The sequence below is a fragment of the Equus caballus genome, chromosome 24 (assembly GCF_041296265.1).
Source record: "Equus caballus isolate H_3958 breed thoroughbred chromosome 24, TB-T2T, whole genome shotgun sequence".
Classification (NCBI taxonomy): Eukaryota; Metazoa; Chordata; class Mammalia; order Perissodactyla; family Equidae; genus Equus; species Equus caballus.
Window position 1 is genome coordinate 35362512 of NC_091707.1, and position 25437 is coordinate 35387948.

The 25437-nt window shown below is 52.2% G+C and overlaps 1 protein-coding gene across 36 annotated transcripts in view; it reads left to right on the top strand.

Moving 5' to 3' along the window:
- The first annotated feature begins 315 nt into the window (after nt 1-315).
- TMEM63C (transmembrane protein 63C) overlaps nt 316-25437 on the top strand; it is a 77940-nt gene continuing 52818 nt past the window's right edge. For 11 of the 36 annotated variants that reach the window (XM_070250230.1, XM_070250234.1, XM_070250235.1 and 8 more), the window contains exons 1-2: nt 5236-5743; nt 18131-18271. The gene's annotated coding sequence lies outside the window, so the exon portion shown is untranslated. Of the gene's footprint in view, nt 489-5213; nt 5744-18130; nt 18272-25437 lie in introns of those variants that run through there. The other 25 variants (XM_070250232.1, XM_070250244.1, XM_070250243.1 and 22 more) reach the window with 13 other exon arrangements.

The window sequence follows — 25437 nt, forward strand, 5'->3', positions numbered from 1 at the left end:
GGACAGGGGATCTTCATTTTGTAGCCCAGAAGAAACTCAATCGGAAAGCGATATTTCTGCCCCATGAGGATGCGCTTGGGGCGGGTCCTTAACCTCAATAAACTGTCAACACGAGGACCCAAGTATTCTTTAATGACCTAATCCTACAGGGCATCAGCCAGGCTCAAGATAGAATTGAGGTGCGGCTGCTCAGCCTTCAAACCCCCAGATCGGTCTGGAAATTCTCCGTTTAGCTCAATTCTGGATGGAAACCCTCCCTGTCAAATGTCACCAGAGTTCCGTCACGACAGTGGTGCTTCCTTTGTGATGTCGTCAACATCCACTTCTGACCTGGCCTACCAGAAGTTTCCAATATTGATAATTGGTAGCGGCTGTGGGTGTTAGATGACAGTGACCTCGCACTAGTCATGAATTTCCCGTCTTCCAGGAGAGAAGTACTAGTCAAAGAGGCCGCTGATAGCTAAGAGCATCTACCTTGTGGGGCTTTGGTGAGTGAGGCCCCAGCCTGAGGCCAGAGGTGAGGGGGAGGCCGGGAGGTCAGGGCTGCACCGGTAGAGGGGAGGCCTACATCCTCTGCCATGGAGGGTCAAGTGGCTATAGGGCCCTGACTTCTCCATTCTGGACCCACCAACTTGGGGAATACTAGCTTCTGATGAGGGGTCAGTGCTGCGTTTCTGGACCTACGCCTGAGGCCCTGTCCTCTCTCAAAACCCACAACCTGATGTCTGGTTCGATAGAGGACACTGGAAAAACAGTTTTCCATCCCAATACATTGCTCCCCTACCTTCTGCAAAGGAAATCAAATTCACTTCTGTTCAGAAAGGCAGATTAGAGTGGTGACAGAAGCCCAAGCTCCGAAACGGTTCCACTTTCTTGGAGAGTCTTGATCTGGCTCTCGGGGACAGAGAACACCCTAGAGTATCTGGTTTGTCACTTAGAGTGTGAGTAGTGATGTGATTCTGCCTCGAAAATACTGTCCCTGTCAGTGGTATGCGTTTACATTCTGAATCCTACAGCAAAATGTGAGGAGTCTCATGCCCATCCCCTCCAGACCCGCTGCCCCGCCCCCTTACTCCCTACCTAGCAGGCTTCCCAGCACCCGGCCTCGAGGCGATGGGGACACTAGTGTAGCTCTCCTCTCTCGAAGCCTAAAATCGCTGGAGCCGAACTGATGAGAAACAGGCAGTGAGCACACCTAGCTGCCTCTTTCCTGGGTCTCCCACCTTTGCCCTCTCGTTTTGAATTTTCCTGAACATTTCATCTGGGCCGCACAGAAAGGGAATGTACAGTTGTGTACGTCGCATACAGTTGTGTAGGCCATGTACAGTTGTGTAGGTCACGTACAGTTGCATTTGTTTTTAGCAGTTACAGTCAGTTCTGCAATGAACGTCATTGAGCATGTAGGTCTTTGTGAGCTCAGGGGAGTGTTTTCAATGAAATGATTTCTAGACAACAGGGGCGAGGTCCTAGGACCACTGTGGGCTCATGGCACTCTTGGCAGTAAGGGTTGTGCCCCTGCAGCTCTTTGCTGAAATGGTCTAGGACCTCAGGCAATGTCACTGGTCAAGATTCTAAATCAGCTAGAGGGACCCTGCTAAGCTCTGGCATCTAATGTAACACGGACTTCACCCCCATAGCCATTAAGAAGTATTTATTGAGTCAGGGCACTGTGCTAGATACTAGGAATAAAAAGAAAAAAGAGGTACAAGATGACCTTAACAAGATTTATAATCTAGTGGGGGAGAAGATAAATATCAGTGAATCAAAATCTCTGCCTTCTGACCCTTAGGAGAGATATCATTTTGGGTAACCAAGTGCTCTGGATGCTGAAGGTATGCTACCCTTATGCACAAAAATTTTATGTTAACCATTTTTGATCAGAAATACTTTCTAAATATATCATATAATTGTTTTCCTTTTAAAATAAAATATTCAGTCAGAATTAAGCTTCTCTTAATGATTCAGGATTGTTGTCTGAGCATATTTCCAACATCACCCTTTAATACAATGATGTCCCCAAGGCCTCTTGGAGTGACCCTGAACTAAATGGCCCCAAACTTCTGAGTTTGTTTGACGGTTGTTCTATCTCCTCTTGCTCTCGGTTTGCTCTTCTGGTTTCACTGTGCTTGCTTTTTTATAAGCCCTCGCTCCTTCCAATATGCTCCTGCTCATCTGCTGTGGGCTTGACAATCAGGATACTAGGCTTCTCAGTTAGGCTATTGGTTTAGCTGCTGTCATGGTGACCCAAGTGGTCAGCAGTCCAGGGCTTTTCTCCTCCAGGATGTTGTGAAACTCAGATTCTTAATGCGTCTTGTTGATTGACCAACCTTAGGGTGTTGTCCTTGTCAACATCATGGAAGCTGCCCCCTACCTCCACCCCTATGTCCATGGTCCAGTCTACACAAGGGGAAAGAGAAAGTGGAGAGCAGGCAGCTTCCTTTTAAGAATGGGGCCCAGAAGTGAAACATATCACTTCCACTCACATCCCATTGGCTAGAACTTAGTCCCATGGCTGCACTTGGCTGCAAGGGATGCTGGGATATGTAGTCTCTAGCAGGGTCACCATGAATTCAGGTTTTAACTTTGGAATATCTACTGCTGAAAGGAAGAGGGAAGGGAAGGATAGAAGGGGCACTTAGCAATGTCTGCCACACTGGATCTGTTGAAACTGTGTGTGGAGGTAAATGTAGGTAGGCTCTCCTTGAAGACACAAGATGCTCTCTGCAGAAAATGCACCTCATCTTGACCGTTTGACAGTTCCAACTGTTTGGGTTGCTCAGAGGCCTTTTGTTTCTTTGTTGTTGTTCTGGATTACGTTCCCAGACGAGACATTGGAGGTTCACAAAGCAGTCATGAAGGCAATAACACTTATCATCTTTCAGAGATCTCCCACCTCAGTCCACACGAGTGAGAGCATGACAAATGTTGTCAGCATCCGCAGGCCAGAACGAGCTTTTCTTTGAAGGCCTCCCACGGCCACAGAGCCGTAGCTATTCCTCCCCACACACCTTCATTAGCACTTTCCACCAGCCTGACGCTCATCCAGGTGGTTGGTGTTTAGCTGGTTGGGACATCGGGGTCATCTCTTTTAGCGTCGTACAGCCCACTGGAATTTCCATGGCTTCTCCTTCCTCCCCTTCTGTATCTCCATTTATTGCACATCCTTGATGCCCATCAGGTCTTGTTTCCAAGTAAAAGTGGCTTGGATGTGGGCTCAACAATCTTATCCCTTGGCTGTTGCTCAAAACTCTTCATGGCTCCCTTTTACCTCCTAAGTCAAGTCCAAACTCCTAAGCCTGGTATTTGAGGCCTTTCAAGACCTGCTTACAGCCTCCCATTCGGGCCTCAGCTCCCACCAGAGGGCACGTTCAGGGGTCAGGCTCATCCAAGGAGCTGGTGGACGGCACCTTAGCGAGGGGGGTTGGAGAGGTGTTGAAACTGGCTTTGGGTCTGGGCTTGAATACCCAAAACTCCTCACAAGACACACAGCCACGGATGCCTGGGGATTTCAGTGCTAGGGTCTTCTCTGCATTCTGTCTGGGACCTTCCAGGAAGGGAGAGATTAACATTGACCAGGCTTCTTCTGTATGTGAAAAACTGAGCTAAGCACCTGACATGCATTTTATACTCAAAGCCACTCTGTGAAGTAGGTGCTATTGTTGGACTCCTTTTATTTGCAAAATGCACCCATTTTACAGATGCAGAACTTAATCTCAGCATGGTTAAGCAACTAGTACAAAGTCACCTGGCTGGGAAGAGGCAGAGCTCAGAGTTGAACCAAGGTTCAGCTGGATCCAAAGACCATGTTCTTCTACTTAACACAGGCCCTTTCTAAAGGAACAGCTATTGCCTCCACGCATAAACCCCTTAGTCCCTCCACCCTGGAGTCACACACTTGTTCTGGGATGAGGGAGCAGAGAAAGGAAGGACAGGCTGCTTTTGTCCAGGTTTTACTCTCTCCTGCCAGCACCATAACAACAGCAACAACAAGCACAACTAATAGTCACCGAGCGTCTACTTTGTATACAATATCTCACTTAAGCCTCACAACCATTCTTCTAAGGTTGTTATTACTATTATTGCCCCATTTTACGTATGCAAAGAATGAAGCTCAGAGAAGTTGAGCCCCATATTTAGAGGGCCCAGCTGGGACTTGAATCCAGGCAGCTAGAGTTCTTAAACACTACTCTTATATTTATCTGGTTTATCTTCGTTCCCACCTGCCTTTATCCTAGAAGAGGACAATAGAAGTGTTGGGGCCAAAGGGCCTTGACCCCTAACTGGCCCAGCGCTCTCAATATCACAGATGAGACACAAAAACAAAGTCAGACAGGTCAAGCGAGTTACCCAAGATTGCACAGCACACTAACAGCTGAGCCAGAGCTAGAACCCAGATCCCTGATGCCCTATTGACCAATAATAGATGTTCAATAGCCTTCCTGTCCCATGAATGAATCAATGAATGAATGACTGGGTGAGTAAGTAAAGAAATGGACAGATCTTAACAGAATCTGTCTTGTGGCTCACTTTGAACTTTCATGGGATGGCTGGGTCAGAAGAACCAAGGTCGGCGAGTGGGGACATAACCAGGGTGTGGCAGCCTGGAGGGGGTGCTGTGCTACAGGGTATGGGGAACCAACCCAGGAAAGCATAGCCACCCTTAGACCCTCCCCCAGCATCTGAGGACTTTGTATTCACACTGCTTCCTCTACGCCTTCTTATCATATTGCTAACGACTCCAACAATCAATCAATATCTTACTGTCACAAAACTGTGGAGAGAGAGAGAGAGAGAGAGAGTCACTTTCAGACTGCTCACCAGCCCTCCTCTCCCATTAGCTACAGCACTTCGCATACTAGATAATATCTATGAGATGACATGCCTAGGCCCCTGCCTGGGAGAGTGGGAGCGGCTGTTTATCTGTCCTTGACTTTGCTGATTTTGGGGGGTTCAAACCTCGGCACCTGCCTCCAGCGTCAAAACCAATCATGTCTAGGAGAGTAGCCAGGACTTTGAGGAAACTGGAGACATGCAGGGCTGTGGCCCAGTCCCTTGGTCCTCCAGGCAGGGCTGTGGCCAATTTGTAGATCTTTCCTACCTTGGGGAAGAAGGAGGCGGAACTGGGTACCAGCCACTGGGCGATGCCAGGAGCTCGTCCCTGGGCGGGGCACAGCACTGCTACCTCTGTGCGGTTGCGTGCCTTTCCCTGCTTTGGCTGGCGGGGTTGGGAGGTTTGGAAGACGGACATGTCTCAGAGGAGAGCTTGGAGTGGCACTGAGGGCTGTAGTGGGGGTAGAGAGTAACAAGACAGCAGCGAGGCCCAAAGCATCAGAGGATGCTGGATCGACTGCAGCAAGGGACTGGCAGCTGTGTGCATTTGCGATGGTGATTTGCAGATGGTTCCTGGTAGCGACAAAGTCTTTGAGGCGGAGCCTGGGTCTTTGCATAGGCTAATTCAGCCTGGGTTCCTTGGCGGGTAGGAGCAGCCTTGGGGCGGAGCCAAGGTTGGCTCCTGCCGGGGAGGAGCTGGGATGCCACTCCCGCGATGATGCAGAGGGGAATTTGCTGACAGTCCCTTGCCAGGTGGGGCTGGCTTCACCAGGCCCGCGAGGAGGAGGACCGGCTGGCAGTCTCCTCCCAGATAGGGAGCGTGTTGCTTGTCTACGCATCCCGGCGGCCTGAGCACCTTGCCTGGGTCTGAGGCCGTGGCGGTGAGCGCGCAGATGTGGTGAGCTCGCGGGAGGTAGGAGCCAGGATTGATCCGGCCGGGAGAAGGGGCGTAGAATCCGGGTCCTGGACCGGGAGGGGGTGGGGAAGGACTGCTTGCTGTCTGCTTTCCGGGACCTCGCCTGCGAGGGATGGGGGTGGCGGAGACTGCGCCACACTCCCTTGCCACGCTGGCTATCCCCCAGCGTGGACCCAAGGCAGGGTGGAATGAACCACCCACCAGGGAGGGCTGTGGCTTGGTCGACCGTCTTCTCTGGGTGGGGGGAGATAGTGGGTAGGAGGTTTGCCTGGAGTCTGCGGGCCGCTTGCCAGACTGCCGGGTGGGAGTTGCCTTTCTGGACCACCCCACCCAGGGATTCCCCGGGGCTGTGCCGCCCACTCTGGGCTGGGGTGGGAGGGGTGCGCTCTCCTCCCGCAGCCTAGTCCCCCGTTAGGAGTTATGACAGCGTCACTGCTGCGCTGCTGCTGGATGGGGGTCTCATTTTGTGCTGGATGGGCTGGGCTACTGGGCCCCCAAAGGCAAAGGATGCCACCTTTTCTTTTCTTTTCTTTTTTTGAGGAAGATTAGCCCTGAGCTAACTACTCCCAGCCCTCCTCTTTTTTGCTGAGGAAGCCTGGCCCTGAGCTAACATCCATGCCCATCTTCCTCCACTTTATATGTAGGACGCCTACCACAGCATGGCATGCCAAACAGCGCCATGTCCGCACCCAGGATCCAAACCGGAGAACCCCGGGCTGCCAAAGCGGAACGTGCGAACTTAACCGTTGCGCCACCAGGCCGCCCTGTCACCTTTTCTCATATGCTTTCAAAGAAAGGTTCTTGCCTCCATCCTCACCTTGGCCTTGAGAGGGAAACTTTGGATTTGAATGATGGGCCTGGGAAACTGAGGCCCAGAGGTGCTGTGGCATCACCAAGGTCACCTAGCAGGTCGTACAGAGCTGGCCTCGTAGGCACTGCCTTGACCCGATGCTCTCTGGAGGGCCAGTGACCCATCTTGCTCTCTAGACCTCTGGTCCAGTCTGGGGTGGACCCCCCACCCCAGCGCCCCCTTTCCTCATCCCTGAGAATAGAGTTACAACTTCTGCATGGGCCCCCAGGATGTCATGGGTGTGAACATTGGAGGGATCAGAATTGTCTGGGGACAGGAGAAAATTGCTCGTGAAAAATGCTCATCTGACCAGAGGGGGCTGTGGGGGTTCAGGGAGAGATGGCGAGCTGGCTTCCGGGAGAGGAAGGCCAGAGGGGCAGCCCGGTTCTGGGCTTCAGTCTTGTGTACCAGCCTTGATGAAAGCCGTGTGGCAGTTCCCAGGCTGCTGTGGGGAGGACTGGGGACAAGGAGATTGACTTTCTCCTTTAACGGCCTGAGTCTCACAGGAGAAGAGGCCGGGAGCCAGTCCGCCTTCTCTTGGCATCACACTCTGTGATTCTCGCCTTATCCTTGCTCTCTCCTCCACTCCTGTCCCCAGGAGAAATGTGCTGCATCGGCTCTGATGCCCCTGGAGGCGAACTTCTCCTGGATTCACCTTGTCCTCCTTCTCCCTGGGGCAGATGCCTTTCTCTAGAGGGAAACTGAGGCAGGGAGAGAGCAATATTTTATTTTAGAGCTGGAGCCAGCCAGCGTCGTTGGGCAGGTGAGGAAACTGAGGCTCCGAGGATGCAGCCAATTGCTTCAGGTCTCTTACCTACACACAGGCCTCCTGACACCCCGGCCCCTCAGGGGCGGACTGGACGAGGCCCCTTCCTCTCTCCTCCTCTCCCCTCACAGCCTCTCTCTCGCCCTGTGAAGGTGAGGCTGTGAGTGCCTCTGATGGGTGGGGTGGGGGTGTCCGTGATGGGGGACAGCTCCAACATTTTCTCCTCCTCCTTTAAGGTATGTTCTGAAGTTACTTGGGAAAGAAGCAACTTGAAGAGGGGAGCCAAAGTCACTTGGTTACTTTCCCATCGTGCTCCCATGGGGGATGCACAATTTCTGTGGGCCTCTCAGAGCCAAGAGCGGCTGTCCCTCCTGCCCTGGTGCTGGCAGCTGTGATCACAGCCGGGAGGGGGCCCCTGGGCTGAGGGACTGCCGTTATCTCTCTGCCAGCATCACAGGATGGTGGTTCTGCCCAGCCCGTTATTCTGAGTGAAGGGAAGTTACCATCTGCCTGAGGCATGAGTTGCTGCTTTCAGACACACCCTCCGAGCACAGAGCCCTGGGGATCCCGCCGCATGCCTTGGGCTGCATATTGACCACCAGTGATCACTGGGGTGACCTGTGGAGGGGATGGGGCTCCCAGTAAACCAGATCAGGACTAGCTGCCCATGGGGAGACGGTACAATGCCAGAGGGAGCAGAGGACCCACTGTTTGTCCAGCTCCTCTGCTGGGATGCCTCAAGGGTCCCTTCCAGCCTTTCTCCTGGAGGAAGGCCACCGCCCTGTGGTCCCAGGAAGCCGGTGGTGTGTCTCTCCTGACCAGCAGAGCAGAGTCAGGCCTGGGAGAGGCCCCCGGGTCATGGAGGAGAACCACTTGTAGAGCAAGCCCCTGGTTCTGGAGCGAAGCCCCTTTTGGCTGGCAGTCGGGCCTCAGTTTCCCTACCTGACAGCTGGGCATGAACACACTTCCCCAGATGGGTGGGAGGGCTTTGGAAACCCAGCAGGTGTTTATTACAGATGAGAAGCGTTTTTCCTGGAGCTTCTGGTCCAAGCTGAAGCCATGTGTTTCCGGCCTCGGCGGGGGAAATGAGGCTAACCCCTCAACAGAGGACCCCTCTCCCACATGGCCAGTCTAGAGCGCCCTTCGAGGCTTGGGCGGCATGCTATTCCCCCAACCCACTTCAAGTTGTGTTTTGGCCCTCGAGGACTGCCTTCCCCCGCTCCTTGGCTGCCTGTGACATTGAACAGGATTTCCACGCCATGAAATGCTGGTGACGGGCAGCCCCATGGACCTTCCTGCAGGCCTGTCCTCCCCACTGACTCCTGAATCCCATGGGCTCTCTACTCTGGTTCTTCCTGGGAGCAGCTGGTGGAAGAACCATAGAGATAATGGGCATAAAGTGCTGGGGGCCGTTTGCACAGAGTGTCCAGGGCGTGGGGAGTCCGCAGGGCATTCAGACCCGTGGGCAGGCTGGGTCTGACAAAGGCTGTGATGAAAGTGCTTGGGGAAAGTAGTAGGTTTCGAGCGAGATCAGCAGCCTGTAGTGCACTGTTCCGCCTGAGGTGGGGCCGTGTTCTCTCCTCTTCTCTCCCGGGAGAGCCGTGCGTCTGTGGCTTACTCACACATCAGCAGGGGTGGTGTAAATCAGACTCCTCATTCTTGCCCATGAGTTGGCTGGTGCAGCTTATGCAAAGGAGGGTTCCAGGGGGAGCTGAGATGAGAACCTGAGGCCACTGAGGTGAGAATGTGGGCTGCTCATGAGGAGTGCTGTGCCCTTGTTCTAGATCTCTCTGGATTGCTCTGGGCCAACCAAGCCTGGCTCTTTAGAAGAGCGCCCGTGGCCAGAACTCCACACCCTGTGTTTCTAGGGCAGAGTATGTACCCAGGTTGCCATGTTCCTTTCCAGCACCCCTGGGGCTGGTACTGAAACATGCAGAGGCAGGGGCAGGGGGGAGGGTGTGCTCCGTTGTCCCCTCCTGGTGATTAGTAATGTTCCAAAAGGGAACTGAAGCACAGACCCACTTAGGAAAGCAGGACTAGGCCCCAAGCATCCTGGGCTCCCCCTTCTGCTTGTCCCACCCTTCCACTTTGCTGTTTGCACGAGCACCCTTGAGAAGAAATTGAAAGGGCTGGGCTGGGGTGGCTCAGATACGGCACAGCTCCGTGCCTGGAGGCCCTCATTTGTGCCAAGTCAGGGCCTCTGGTGTCCTCAGAAGATCAGAGACAGAGGGGCCAGGCCAGCTTCCAGCAGGATGCCAAGCCTGCCCTCCCCATCCCTGAGTGGCCAAGGAAGGTGGCCCTGGAGACAGGAGCCTTCTCCTCACTCTGGTTGAGTCGTCTCAGAATTGTGCCTGACCAGAGGGTAACTGGCCTCAGGCCACAGGGTCCTGGCAAAAGAGTAAGGCGTCCTGAGATCTTTGGAGATACAGATGCACGAGGTGGACCTGTGTTCAATTGGCGGGGGATACGGCTGTTTGTTGGGTTTTTGATGTGGAGGCCTTATCACCTCAGGTGTCTGAGTGGCAGTGGTTTGGCCATAGGCTGGAAATGCCACAGGGGCAACTGGACACTCACCCTGGGCCCCGTAGGAAAAACAACTGTGCTTTGATGGGGGCATGGGAGCGTGGGGGGCATGGGAGCGTGGAGGACAAGGCACACACAGACACACTGCCTGGGGGACACCTGGGAGCTGGGTTCCCACCGGCTTCATTACCTGCTAATGCACCTCTGCGGATCTTCTGTTCCCAACATGGTGAAATAATCCCCGGGCATAGGGCCATCGAGAGGATGAATGGGAGGAAGCAGAAAGGTGCCCAGCATGTGCTTAGTGACTGGGAGCCCCCTTCTCTCCATTCGCTTGCCCCTTCACCTGCTCAGTGGTGGGCTGTCCAGTGGGCTCTGGTCTAGCTTGTCACACTTTGGTGGAAGTGGCTGACCAACAACGTTGATGGCTCCAGACACTGTTTGGACTGTGCTGTTACCTTCAAAAGAGCTTCAGATCCCTGAGGACCTGGCAGAGGGAGAGGTCGTCTCAGAACCAGAGGGTGTGTGTGTGGCAGGTATAGGGCGGTTGTCTGTTCTTGTACAGCAAGGTTGCTTGTACAGCAAACAAGCTGGTGTTGGGCCAGGGGTCCCTCCTAGGCTGGGACCTCTGTGCCCAGGGCTGCGAACTAGGCCAGGCTTCAGAGAGACCCTCTCAGGCACCAGAACAACAACAGGCTTCCTGGTGCCACTTAGCGACTTCACCCTCCTTGTCATTACTTTGTAATCCTCTGCACACCCCAGGAGAGGGGCGGAGCAGGTGATTGATGAGAATGCTGAGGCTCAGAGAGGTTGTAATAGCCACACACACACACACACACACACACACACAAGTCCAGAACCCAAACTGGCCCCCAGGCGTGATTCCAGTGGCGTGTCCCTCCTCCCAGAGCACGGCCGACACAGCCTCAGCTCTCCTGCTATGGCTGCTGCTCGTGGTTTTGCTGAAGTTGCTTAAGACAAAAGGACGTGGAAGTGAAGGTCGTGCGTTTCTCCCCTTCCCCTCCACTCTGGGCAGGGTGCCCAGAGCTGGGCTCTGCTGAAGGACAGCAGGGAAAATGGAAGGATAGGATTCCCACCCCACCCACCCCACCCCACACCCCGGGACATGCTGAAAGCGTGTTCAGGCGAGCTGAGCCGAGGCAGCGGGAGAAGATGCAGTGTAGCCAGGCCCTGGCTCCAGGCTTCATTGAGGAGGCTCCTCCGGGCCTTGGCCCAGGCACCTGCGTGGAGCATCTGGGATGCAGGGGACGGGAAGCGATGTGCAAGCCCGGGGCCCAGGCTCCCAGAGCTGCAGAGTGGAGGAGCAGGAGGAGCCCGAGTCTCAGTCTCTTCTGCCGGTCTGGGGAGGGAACCCAGGCCAGCTGGCCCTGATCTTTTCTCAGAGGCAGAGGAGGGAAAGAGTGGGAGGAGCAGGCTGTCTGGCCGAGGCCTTATTCCAGGGGCCAGGTCTCCCAGCTACCTGCCTGCTTATCGAATGAGTCATCTTCGAGCCCAGCTCTGACCTGGTCACTTCTCACTGGTCCCCAGAGCCTGCCATTGAAGACTCATCTGGGATTAGGCCCAGGCTACTTGTCCAGTCGGCCCACCCCCTTCCCTCACACCCCACTCAGTCAGGCTCGGAGGCTCTTCGTACTTGGAACGGGGGATGTGCCAGACCACCCTGAGGTTTTTACAAAGCACGCGTGCCCAGCTTTTCTATCCTGCTCATCCCCCGCTCGGCTGAGAACCGCTGCTCTGGCAAATCAAATTCCCTGGACTGTCCCACCCACCTCCTCCTCCCAGCCCGTCCTTGTCCTCATCCCCATCCTCATCTGTTCAGAGTCTCCCTGCCCTTCAAAGCCCAACTGGAAGGCCACCTCCTCCATGAAGCCTTCCCTGGATCCCAGCCAGAGGAGGTCTCACAGCCTTTAACGCGCTTGTCCCATTCCAGTCCGTCTCATCTGCTAAACAGTGAGCTCATCCCTCCATTTATCAGTGGGCGTCACACACGTGCCCTCGGTAATTCACGGGGAAGGGCAGGGAGGCAGGTCAACAGATAAGGACGACAGCTTCAGAAATGCGGCAACTGTGGCGGTACGAAGCGCCAGGGGACGTTTTGGCAATGGCAGTGAAAGCTGAAAATGTGCCTCCTTATGACCAGTTGCACACAGTTACCTGGGGAAACTCATATGTGTGCGTGAGAAGACAGTTCCAAGGATGTCCAGGGCAGCCACGTTTGAAACCTGACAAAGAGGCCTCAACCTCAGTGTCTACAGTCAGCTGAAAATGTGATTTTTGCAGCAGTTAAAATGGGTAGAATTGGGGAATTTTATTTTATGTAAATTATACCTCCATGAACGCTTATATACGTACACACACATTCTGTATTAGTGTGAATAAATCTCAAAAAACCAATACTTCAAAAAAAGGAAACTGCAGAATAATACCATTCGTGAGCATTTAATTCTAATAAAAATCACAAGGCAGTACTATTTATGATTGATGGATGCAAACATCTTGCAATACCTGCCCAGTTCATGCTTGTGGGGTCTCTGGAGAGGGAGAGGAGCAGCTGAACTTAACAGGGAAAAAAGGGACTTCTCATTGGTCAGTAACACTTTCAACAAAAAAGATCTAAAGCAAAGATGACAGCGTGTTAACATTTGTTCGTTGCATTGCTTTTATACTCTTAAACTTCTTGTGTTTAAAATTTTTCAAAATTAAAAAAAGTAATCTGGGATGTCAGAGGAAAGGCCTAACTTTTTCTGGGGAAGTCAGGAAAATTCCAAGAGGAGGTGACAGCTGGGTGCTGAAGGAAGGGTGGGAGTGGGCGGTTTAACTGGATGTTGGGGAGATGTGGGGTGTGCGAGGCCAGGGAATATATGGGCAGGCTCCTTGCACTTTTTAAATGTTTGTTGAATGACTTGTATTTGTCAAGCTGCCCCTCCCCGGCTGCCTTCCTCATCCCTGATTCTAGCTCCTCTGATTCTGGGCTGTGTATGTGGTAAATAGGGTCCAGGAAAAAAACCGAGTGTCAGTGGATGATTTTTCTAAGTCTAGATAATCTAACGAGGGTTGGGGGAGAAATGAGCCAAATATACAAAATTGAACATTAAAAGGAGGAAAATAGCCACTGATGCAGAGAAAATAGAAGGAATTCTTAAAGGATACTGTGCTCAGACACTTGCAAATTCAGTTGAAAACCGGCTGAAACTGATAGTTTTCTGAGAAAATATAAATCATTAGTTTGACCCCAGAAAAACTAGAAAACTCCAACAGACCAATAATCATAGAAGAAACTCAGTCTTCATAAAGCTCCCCTCTGAAAAACCTAGGTTTAAACGGCTTTTAATTTCTATCAAACCTTCAAGAAAGAGAGAATTCCAGTATTATTTAAGTTGTACCAACTGTGCCAGATCATAGAGAAAGAAAGATTCCAAATTATTCTGCGAAGCCAGCACAACATAACAAAGACAGCACAACAAAGAGAAAAATTACTAAAAAAAATCTCATTTATGAATATTAGTGCAGAATTCATAAATTAATAGCAACAGATAGAACCACACAGCATTATGTTAAAAAAAATGAATACACTGCAAGCAAGTGGGGCTATGTTCCAGAAATATAGGTTCAATATTAGGAGAACTATTCACATAATTGAACAAACTAATAGTTCAAAGGAGATGGAAAATCAAATAAAAAGCTCCATAAATGCCAAAAATGCCTAAAAGGCATTTGATAAAATTCAACATGTGTCTCTAATTTTAACTCTTATTTAATAGGAGTAGATGGATATTGCTTAACATGATTTTATGCATGTGCATGTGTGTGTGTGTATGTGTGTGTGTATGTATATGTATATGTGTGTATACAGATATCCATACCCTACAAGGAAAAAAATGAGCACCATCACCTTCATTCTTTCACAGTTGCCTGGAAGTACAAGCCAATACAAATTTCGAAAATAGAAATTGTAAAGGGAGACCAATTTATCAATTAAAATTGTAGATAAGCTTGACCACCTGAAGAAAAAAACAAGATAGTCCACTGAAAAAACCATTAGAAATAATAAAAGGATATACCAAGATGACTGCCAACAATATTAAAAACCAAAATGTATAGCTTTTCTATATGGAAACCTTAGCCTCTTTTAAAATGTAATGGAAGGAAACATTTACAATATCAGCAAAATTGCTAAACATAACTAGCAGTGAGTCTGACCAGAGGTGACAAGAACAGCTCTTATTACTGCTGTTCACTCCTGGTTCCCAGCGCTTAGAACAGGGCCTGACGCATAGTAATAGGTATTTGTCGAATGGTGGAACTGGCTCACAGATCAACGGAACAGAAAAGTGGACCCAGACAGTGGTGATCATAGTAATCAACAGCAGATAGTAGTTGCCATGTGCCGGGCGCTGTTCTGCGCCCCTGGCCTGTGGCCTAACCCCTGATCTATCCTGAAGAATATTCCCTGTGCCCTTGAGAAGAATGTGGACTCTGCTGCTGTTGGGTGCAGTGTTCTGTATATGTCTGTTGGGTCCAGTTGGTCTGTAGTGTTGAACATATTCAAGCCGTCTGTTTCCTTGTTGATCTTCTGTCTGGTTGCTATACCCACTACTGAAAGTGGGTTATTGGAATCTCCCACTATTATTGTGTTACCATTTATCCCTTCAATTCTGTCGATGTTCGCTTCATACATGTGGGTGCTCTGCTGTTAGGTGCATATGTAGTTATAATTGTTATATCTTCCTGGAGAGTTGACCTTTTTAACATGATATAATATCCTCCTTTTTCTATTTTGGCAGGTTTTTTTGGTTTTTTTGTGTTTAAAGATTTTACTTTTCCTTTTTCTCCCAAAGCACCCCCCCACCCGGTATATAGTTGTGTATTTTTAGTTGTGGGTCCTTCTGGTTATGGCATGTGGGATGCTGCCTCAGCATGGCTTGATGAGTGATGCCATGTCCGCGCTCAGGATCCGAAACGGCAAAACCCTGGGCCACCAAAGCAGAGCGCACGAACTTAACCACTCGGCCATGGGGCCGGCCCCTATTTTGGCAGTTTTTGCCTTATATTTTGTCTGATCTAAGTTTGGCGACCCCTGCTCTCTTTTACTTATATTTGCATGGAATATCTTTTTCCATCCTTTCTCTCAGCTAAGGTGAGTCTCTTGTAGACAGCACATAGTCGCATCTTTCTACACCCTTGACCTGAAATAACTCGTTTAATCCTCATAATAACCCTATCAGATGGTGCAATTGTGTTCCCCAGTTTTAGACAAGGAAACTGAGGCACAGGAAGGTTTGGTAACTTCTAGATCCAGCAAAGCTGGAATTTGAATCGGCAGTTGTCTCAGAGCTCATGCTCTCTGCATGCATCCTACTCTCTAGTTACATTGAGATTCTGAATCCAGAGGGAGGGCAGTGGTGAGGGAAGGCAATGGATTATTCAGACGTGACTTTGGGACAACTGTCTAGCCCCTTGGGGAAAAAAATAAAGCTGGGCCCTGCCATACTCCTTCCACCAAAATCAATTCCAGGAAGAAAAGATTAAAAAGAAGGAAAGATTAAAAAGAGAGAAAGAAAACTCTAACAATACTAGTGAAAAATAGGGGCAAGTATTTTTAGGATCCTCTAGTGGGAAATATTTTCGCCTGTAGAAAAGTCTGAAATTTCTGTAAGCGAAAGGTGCCATCAAAAAAGTAAAAAAGAGACAAATGACAATTAATTACCTTAACTTAGAAAAACCTCTTAAAAATTGGTAAGATAGATGGGGCCGGCCCTGTGGCCGAGTGGTTAAGTTCGTGCACTCTGCTTCAGCGGCCCAGGGTTTCACTGGTTCGAATCCTGGGCGCGGACATGGCGCCGCTCATCAAGCCATACTGAGGCAGCATCCCACATGCCACAACTAGAAGGACCCACAACAAAAAATACACAACTATGTACCGGGGGGCTTTGGGAGAAAAAGGAAAAAATAAAATCTTTAAAAGAAAAATTGGTAAGATAGAATATAAACAGTTCACAGAAAAAAACAAATAAACAAATAAAGGCTCATCAGTTAATAAACCTGAAAATAATGTCTGCCCTTTCTGATAACTAAAGAATTAAAATTATGCGGGCTGGCCCCATGGCTGAGTGGTTAAGTTCGTGCACTCTGCGTTGGTGGCCCGGGGTTTCACTGGTTCGGATCCTGGGCACGGACATGGCACAACTCGTCAGTCCACGCTGAGGCGGCGTCCCACATAGCACAACCAGAGGCACTCACAACTAGAATATACAACTATGTACCGGGGCACTTTGGGGAGAAAAAGCAGAAAAGGAAAAAAAAGAAGATTGGCAACAGTTGTTAGCTCAGGTGCCAATCTTTAAAAAAAAAAAAAAGAATTACACATTGAAACAAGCTATCATTTTTCAACTCTGGTATGGGCAAAGTTTAAAATTTAATAGTGCATAGTGCTGTCAAGGGTGGGGGGGTACCCAGTGCTCCCATGCACGGCCGGGCAGTGCAAACTGGTTCAATTTGTCAGAATTCCACATCCGTGTAACCTTTGACTCCTTACCCCTAGGGATTTCTCCTACAGCGAATCTCACATGCGTGCACAAAGATGTATAACCGAAGATGTTCATTGCTGTTTTGTTTGTGCACCAAAAATGTAGAGAAAGGGGCCGGCGCCATGGCTGAGTGGTTAAGTTCATGTGCTCCACTTTGGCGGCCCAGGGTTTCGCCTGTTTGGATCCTGGGCGCCGACATGGCACTGCTGGTCAGGCCATGCTGAGGCGGCATCCCACATGCCACAGCTAGAAGGACCCCCAACTAGAATATACAACTATGTACTGGGGGGCTTTGGGGAGAAATAGGAAAAATAAAATCTTTAAAAAAAATGTAGAAACAATCTAAACATCCATCAACAAGCATAGATTCAGGTAAATTATAGTGCATTTTTCAGTGGAATGCTAGGAGCTGCTACAAGAATGAGGGATCTGTCTGCGTTGGTATGTGTAGATGTGTGATGTATGTTAACTAACAAAACAAAGGGTACCGGGACGATGTTCCTGGTTGGGTTTAAAACAAGGATGCAGGCATAGATATAGATTTGTCAATATTTATGGAAAAATTCGTAAAGGAAACAAACAGGAAACTTGACCATTCATGTCTGGGAGTGGAGCAGAGGTCTGGGATAGCAGGGGGAATTTTCATTGTGTCTTATTTTGAATGATTTGATTTTTTTTTCCCCATAACCATGTTATTTTCAGAATTTAAAAAGAATATTTAAGAAGAAACCAGTTATAAAGGGAGAATACTATTTAAAATGCCTCGCCTTGAACTTTCTTTTTAAATTCGTTTCTCAGTGGGTCCATGTCTTCTCACATTCATAATTTTAAATCTGGAAGGGCCCAAGAGATCAGCTCCGATCTTCGTTTCGTCCCGAGGCAGATGAGACGTAGAGAGGTTTCAGCGAGCTGCCCGGGGGCCCCCTGGCTGGTCTGTCGGCAGAGTCTGGGCTCCTAGGATGCTGCTTTGAAGAAAGGGACTGATGACCCCTTGCTGTGTAAGCAAAGGTTCATCCATGCAGTTCTTGACCCTTTCCCAGCGTGTAGTCCAGCAAGTCTTATTCCATGGGCATCCACATGGGGAAGCTGTTGAAATATGGATTCCCAGGCACCTTCCTGGACATTCTGATTCACTTTGCTAGGGTAGGGCCCTTAAACCTGCATTTTAGCAAGCCCCTCCCCCCACACACACAAGATGGTTCTGAAGTCCTACTTGAAGTCACCTGATGGTTGTCTCCCCCTCTGATCTTCCCAGCTGAGTCCTGCTGGCAGTGTCTGTGTATCTAGGCTGAAGCCCCCCACCCCCGTGAGGGAAAGCAGGGTGCTCCGGCTCCACGGGGGAAGAGGCGGAGCAGACCTAAGTGCTTGGACTCCCAGAGCAGTGCTCCATCCATGCTCCCCCTCCCCTTGGGCCCCTGCTCAGCTGGGATGAAGGGTGGCTCCCCAGCTCAGCCACCCCAGGGGTGGGCAGATGGATGTGGAGCTGGGGGGCAGACTGGGGGCATCTGGGATGCATCCCCCCAACTCCTGCCACCAGAGCTCCCTGAGGCAAGCCTGTGGGAAGGTGCTGACAAGCCTGTTGGACCTGCGAGGGGCCTGGCCTGCTTGGGCTGGGGGAGGAGCCGAGGGGAAGCTGGAGGAGGCCTGGAGTCCACGCCCACCTGCACTGACAGTGCTTCGTTGTCCCTGTGCCACAGAGCCTCGGAGGAGCCACCTTCGTGGTCAGGAATCGAGCTAGGACTTGGCTGGGCCACTTGGGAGCACCTGAGGACCGATTGAGAGGACGGAGGGCCAGTGACAAGCCGTCTGCTGAGCCCCAAGCCTCAGCACTGCTCCAGGTAGGTGCCCTTGCCATCACCACACCCAGCAGGGCTGAGCCCCCAGCACCAGCTCCCCACTCAAGCCTGGGGAGCGTGGCCCGCCGCTGCCCGTGGCCTGCGGCTGTCTAGTCAGTGCTGGAACGAAGGCCCTCCCTGAGCCCTCCTAAACCTACAAACTGACCAGAGGGGGCAAGGAACGGCCCACTTCCGTTTCCAGTGGACACTGTCCCACGTGACCCTGGCTCCTGAAGCCTCGGAAGGGGGCTGAAGATCCTCTGGACTCCCCCTGCCCTGCAGAAACACCCCCAGGCTGAGCTGCCAGCTGGGGCTCCTGAGTGGCTCTCGCCAGCTGACCCCTGTTTGGGACAGGCCCAGAACCCACCCAGACACGGCTCTTCCGAGAGTCCCCTACCTAGCCACACGTTCTCCTCGGGAAAGGATTCTGACAGATGGCATCTTCATAGACTCTTGGAGCTGGAAGGGATCTTAGTAATATAATCCACCCTCCATCTCTTTCTACCTCTGAAGCATTACTTATGTCAATAGTCTGGTTTAAAATCTCGTAGCTCAACATCTCAGAGGAGTCAGGTGTAATCTTGTCGAAACAGTACAGGAAGCCCCCGGGCCTTAGCTAGCCCTTCCTGGGCTCAGCTGCCTCCTCGGATCTCTTGGGGAACCGGCTGCTCGTGTGCATGGAAAAACGAGAGAACCGTGCCAGGCAGCGGTAGCACAGGCCAGCTGTGCAAAGAGGGCCTCCTCCAGCCTCTGCCCCCAACTCCTACCGTCTCCTTCCATCTCCTGGGTGACTCCCAGCCACTCCTCCCCCTTCATGAAAGGGACATGGGCAGCGATCAGACGTCCAAAGCTAGAAGGTGTTAAAGCCGGGTTAGCATCTAAATGAGGCTTTCATCCCTATTTAGGTCAGTAAATAAGTTATTAAATAAAATCAAGAAAGGATGGGGTAGTCGAGGGAACTATAACTGTGATAAGATTTCTGTTTGAGAGTGTCTCTAAGATCTCTTTTGCGTGAAAGAAGACGTTATCCTGTACGGGCCATTGGCCAAGAACATTGTTGCTGTCATCCATGAAAGTCGTCTTAGATATGGTTCTTTTCTGTGCGGATCACAGGGCTTGATGCTCACATCGCCTTTAAATTTCCTGGTCGGTCTTGTGGTAGCCCTCGGGGGCCAGGAGTCTTAGCCCCGGGCAGTATTTCGCTTCTGTCCCTCCGGCCACGCCCACTGCCCCAGCCCTGCCAGACCCTGGTTCCTCCAGTCTGGTTACTGCGAGAGGCAGCATCGAATTGTGGCAAAGAACTCAGGCTCGAGAGTTGAGCTCAGATGGGTTCAATTCCCAGCTCCACCACCTACTAGCCTTGTAATCTCAGTGTACTGTCAGTCTCTTCCTCTGCAAAATGGGATAACAGTCCCCTAGGGTTACAGATTAAAGTTAACAACTGTAAAGCACTGCCGACAGCATCTAGCACTCAGGGAGTGCTTAATGCACTTTAGCTCCGATCATTACAAAAGGCTGTTCTCCCCCAGCCACACTCTGCTGCCTGACTCACCTCCCTAAAGCACAGTGCCATCATCTCACTCCCCTGCTCTAAAGTCATCCATGGCTCCCTATTGCCTATGTAGTGACTGTGCTCTAACCTGCCCTTGAAGGACCTCGAAGACAGAAACTCTATCATTTTCCTTGCATGCAATAAGGAATCTGTAACGTTTGCTAAGAGAGAGGGTTTCCACCTTCCAGGTGGGTGAACTGAGTCCCTAAGGAGCAGAAGTGCAGGCACCTCAAGCCCCACGGCTGGGGCTTTGCTCCAGCTCTTCTGCCTCCCCAACCGTGGCCCAGCCCTGAGCAGCCCTGGATGTCGGGTGCTGGACCTGCCCACGGGGTAGGTTTGGTGTCCCTGGGAGCTGCCGGGACCTCGGGTGCAGGGAGCCCTATTTTGAACTCCGGGCCTCGTGGTACACCTCAGAGCAAGGGGAGGACGCCTGGCCTCAGGCCAGAACAGGCAGTGCCCACAGTGATAACACACACTCTCCCAGGAAGTCAGGCTGGACGGCAGACGTGACATCATTGTCCTCATTCATCACTGGGAGGTGGCCAAAAGCTCGGCTCCCGTAGCTCAGGGGAAGCCCAAGGCCAGCAGAGACCACCTGTGATCTGGCGCCCTGGACAGAGAATTCGGCTAGCTCCACACCCCACATCTCAGCTGCTCCCCTGGTGGAAGAGAGGCTGTGTGTCAGGGAGGAACGGGCACTGGGTTGGAGTAGGATGGACTTGTGTTCAAAACCTGGCTCCTCACCTGGCTGGGAGACCTTGGCCATGTCAGTTAGCTTCTCTGAGCCTCTATTTTTCCATCTGTAAAACAGGAGGATAATACCCATTTCATAGGGTTGATGGGAGGCCAAAATGGAGCGAAATGGGGGCAAACTCGGTGGTGTAGTAGTTGCGTTTGTGCACTCAGCTTTATTGGCCCAGGGTTCATAGGTTTGCATCCCAGGTGCAGACCTACATACTGTTCATCAAGCCATGCTGTGGTGGCATCCCACATACAAAATAGAGGAAGATTGGCACAGATGTTAGCTTAGGGCCGATCTTCCTCACCAAAAAAAAAAAAAAAAAAAAAAGGAGCAAAATGCGCACAGCTCCCATGCAGTGCCCGCATGGGTGGCCCCGGGTAGCTTGCAGTGAATCTGATCAGTCCATCACCATTGTTCTTCCAGGCTGCTGGGCGGAGCGGCCTCAGGCCTGCAAGCCTCTTGCTTTCCCTAGTTGGACCTCCACTCCCAGATGAAGGAAAGGGGTGGTGTTTTTGGCAGGGGAGGGGAGGAGGAGCAGCCTGACTCTTCCCAGACTCCTGGTGGGGGTGAGAGGCGCCGCAGGGAACAGCCGAGTTCCATCTGATTTTCTCAGAGTTTTCCGCTCGGGGGCTGCCAAGCTCAGGAGGCCAGGAGCGAAGTGACAGGGAGGGAACAGACCAGACCATGCTGGTTCATGCAGAGAGGTATTTCTCTCTTGATTCATTCAACAAATGAATGAATTTGTTGGGATTCCAGGCATTGTGCCAGGTCCTGGAATGTTCAGCTGCAAGTAAGACAGATGTGGACCCAGCGCTCATGGGGCCTTCCTTCTAATGGGGTGGGGGCAGACAATAAACAGCGTAAGCTGTGGATGACGTCTGTAAGAAGGCGATCAAGGCGATGGAAAAACAGAATGGAAGGGGGACTGGGAGCGCCAGGGGAGCTGCGTTATTACATAGGGTCATCAGGACCAGCCTCACCCAAAAAGTGACATTTAAGATGCCAGTTGTCTGCTCCCCTCAGGAGCCCCTGAGAAGCCCTTGGGCCCAGAATCAGGGCCAGGTGCCTTTCATGAGATCCTAGGATAGGAGCAAGATCTAGAAACCCCTCTAGTCCCAGCCCAAATAATGTCATGCCCTTCTTCCAAAACCTTCAATAGCTCCCTACTGCCTACGGAATGCAAATCATTCAGCCTGAGGTTCTGGACCTCGTGGTCTGGCCCCAACCTGCCTGTTATCTCTCCAGATCCTTCTCACCTGACCTCTGCAGCCAAGCCAAGCTACCTGCCATTTCTGGAATATTCTGCTCTCTGCTTCCCTCCTCCACTCATTTGTCCCCTCTGCCCCTGTCCTCGCTGGTTTCTGTCAACCTAGAACTCCCACCTGCCACCCCCCTGAAGCCTTCCCTCACCTCCAGGGCTGTGGTCTCTGAGCCCTGTCGCCTTGGCTTGCTCCTTTCTCCTTGCATGGCCCTTCCTCTGCCTTGGGTGCAGGCACTGGTCCCGCTGTGTGGCCTCCCCACCTGCTGGAAGTGCCCTGGGCAGAGCCGATGGCTCTTTCACCTCCAGCAGGTGTAGGGCTCAGTAGACGTCGGCTGGGCTGCATCGAGTGTGCCCAAGCGCAAAGGCCCCCAGCTACGCTGGGACAAGCCTGGGGGAGGCTTCGGCCCACTCAGACAAAGAAGGCAGAAAGGAGAGGCCAGCAGGAAAGGAGAGAGGGAACTAAACATTGGTGAGATTCGATGGAGGAGCTAGTGAAGGAAAGGAGAGAGAAATCCCCATCATATTTTGTCCAGAGACACAGTCTGTCAGAGCCAGAAGGACAGGTCTCTCTTCTTCCCCAGAAACAGCCACAACTCCCTTCAGCATCCCGGGTCAGTGCCTGCTTGTGTCTAACTAGAACACCTCTTGCTGCAGCCAGAGTGCATTTCCTCTGCTTCCATCCTCTGGATTCGGGTCGCTATTTGAGTCCTCATTCGGCATGGATCCGAGTGGCTTTCCTGACCCCCAACCCAAGAGGCAGGAGCAAGGTCATCATGAGGCTGACCCCTGGCTGGGGGGCCTGTGCTCTGGTTGAGGGGGCCAGCGACCCCTAGAGCCCCACAGAGACTGCCTGGGGGCCACCGTAAGTCATGGAGGTTGTGCCGGTCGCCCTCAGCCTCTCTCGAGGGCTACCCCTCATCACAAGCAAACCTGTAAATGGAGGGCCCCCGACAGCAGCACTGTGACTCCCGGGCCCCTCGGGTTCCCGGCCCTCTCTGCCCCCAGGTCTGTGAAGCCCTGTGAGCCAGCCCCGTGGCCTCTGCCATCTGGCCCCCACGCATCGCTGGAGCAGCTGCGCTCACAGAGAGCGCCCCTCCCTCCGCCACCTCCGCCTCTCTCCAGCTCCCGCCTCGAGGCAGCCAGCGAGGCTCCTGCCCCATTTAGACAGATGGGGCCTGGTGCCCCTCCCCTCTCTGCTGCCCCGGAGGTGGGAGGTGGTGCGTTTCCATCTGGGGGACCCGAACTCTCTCTGGGGAGCCTAACACCGTCTGAGCCTTCTTCCCTCTCCGCACGGTGCACTGTGGTCTCCTCCTGGACTGTCCTGCCCAGTCCCCCCAGCCCTCTCCAGCCCCCCACTGTCCCCTGCTTCCCGCCTCCGTAAGGCAGCTCCTCTTCAGCTCAGATGCCCCATATGTGCTCGACGCTGGGACTGTGGCTGCTGGGAGCAGACTCCCTGGGCTCAAACTTGCCTTCAGCGGCAATAATTCCCATTTTGGGGTTGTGAGGGTTAAGAGAGCCTCTGCTTGCAGAGTCTTAGCACAGGGCCTGGCAGTAAGTCCTCAACTAATGTGACGACTGCTAGCCATCCTTTATGAGCTGCCTTGGCTAGCACCTCCTCCAAGCAGCCTTCCGGATTTCCCATGGCTCAGTCAGGTGCTCCTCTTCTGTGCTCCCAGCACCCCTTGCACCAGGCCTCTGGAGTGCACTTATGCCATCCTGTCATGGTTTCTTGGGTCTGTGTACCCACGAGAATCTTGTGGCTAGACTATATAAGTGCCTTGAGTACAGGAAACAGAGTCTGACCCATTATTTTGCTGAATAAATGATTTCATGAGTGACAGGTGGGCGGCTGGGAGAGACAGATTGAGAGAAGAGGGTTGAGCCTGCCAGCCTGACTTTTCCAGAGCCTGTCCTGAAAGACCAGGGTGCCCACACCGTGGCCTGGGGGAGGCGGAGGAGGCTGAAGAGGAGCCCCATCCCATTATATGGTCTAACGTGATGATTCTCGAAGCAAGGTCCCTGGTCCAGCAGTGTCAGCATCATGCAGGAGCTCAGAGATGCAGGCTCAACCCTCTTCTCTCAATCTGTCTCTCCCAGCCGCCCACCTGTCACTCATGAAATCATTTATTCAGCAAAATAATGGGTCAGACTCTGTTTCCTGTACTCAAGGCACTTATATAGTCTAGCCACAAGATTCTCGTGGGTACACAGACCCAAGAAACCATGACAGGATGGCATAAGTGCACTCCAGAGGCCTGGTGCAAGGGGTGCTGGGAGCACAGAAGAGGATTCTCAGCTCCACCCCAGACCGACTGCATCAGGAATTCAGGGCTGGGCCTGGCTGTCTGCTGAACCAGCCCTCCGGATGATGCTGATGCACCGAAGTCTGAGAACCACTGCTCTGGGGGCGAAGCCACTCAGCTTCACAGGAGGTCGAGTCTTTCTCGGGGGACTCTGCTCTGCTGAAAGCAGGTCTGGCTCCTGCTGGCCCCACGCTCCTGAGCTGGAGACCCTTTTGCTGACAGGATGGATGCAATGGGGGACAGTCCTTGTAGACCTGCCCCAAACCAGGGGGCCCTATAGGAGAGGGGGTGCTGCTCCCACCTGGCCCTGATGCTAGTCCGTCCCCACCGCCGTTGGCCAGCATCCCCTTGAGGCCAACCCATGCAGCTGTGGCCCCAGGGTGGACATCTGGGGTGTTAGGGCCGAGAGAGACCCTAGAAATCAGTGACTGTATACGCATCTGCTCACGAACATAGCAAAACACACGAATACACACACACACAATGCATAGACGTACACAACACAACGTGCACACAGGCGAACATATAGACATGCATGCACCCCAAACACACACAGGCACCCACAACCCAAACTATGGTCACAAACACATTCCCAAGCCACCCAAATGCCCCTTAAAACATACACAGATACACAAAACTCACACCTCAAAAAACACAAACACAAATGTATAGACCCATTGTATTAGTGTCCTAGGGCAGCTGCAACAAATTACCCTAAACTGAGTGGCTGTAAACAACAGACATTTATTCTCGCGTCGTTCTGGGGCTGGAGGCTGCGTCACACAGCTGGCGGGGCCACGCTCCCTCTGCAGGCCCTGGCTGAGAATCCCGCCGGGCCCCTTGCTAGCTTCTGGGGGCTGCTGGCAACCTTAGCCTTCCTTGTAGCTGCATCGCCGCGGTCTCTGCCTCCATCGTCACACAGCCTTCTCTGTGTGTCTCCACGTCGCCTTCTGATCAGGACGCCCGTCATTGGATTTGGGGCCCACCCTAATCTAGGATGACTTCATTTTAGCTAATTTTATCTGCAGAGACCCTATTTCTAAATAAGGTCGTATTGTGTGGTTCCAGGTGGACAGGAATTTGGGAGGGACACTATTCAACCTAGGACATCCACACATCCCAAAACGTGTAAGGACAGAGACAGATAGACAGACAGAAACACACACACACACACACACACCTCCCCCCCAGGCAGATGAGAACTCTTAGATGCTGAGGGGAGGAGCCCTCGAGGTCAGAGCTGCCCCCTCCTCCTCTCCGGCCCAGCAGGAAGTAGGTCACACCCTGTTTTAGCATTCATCTCGGGAGCTG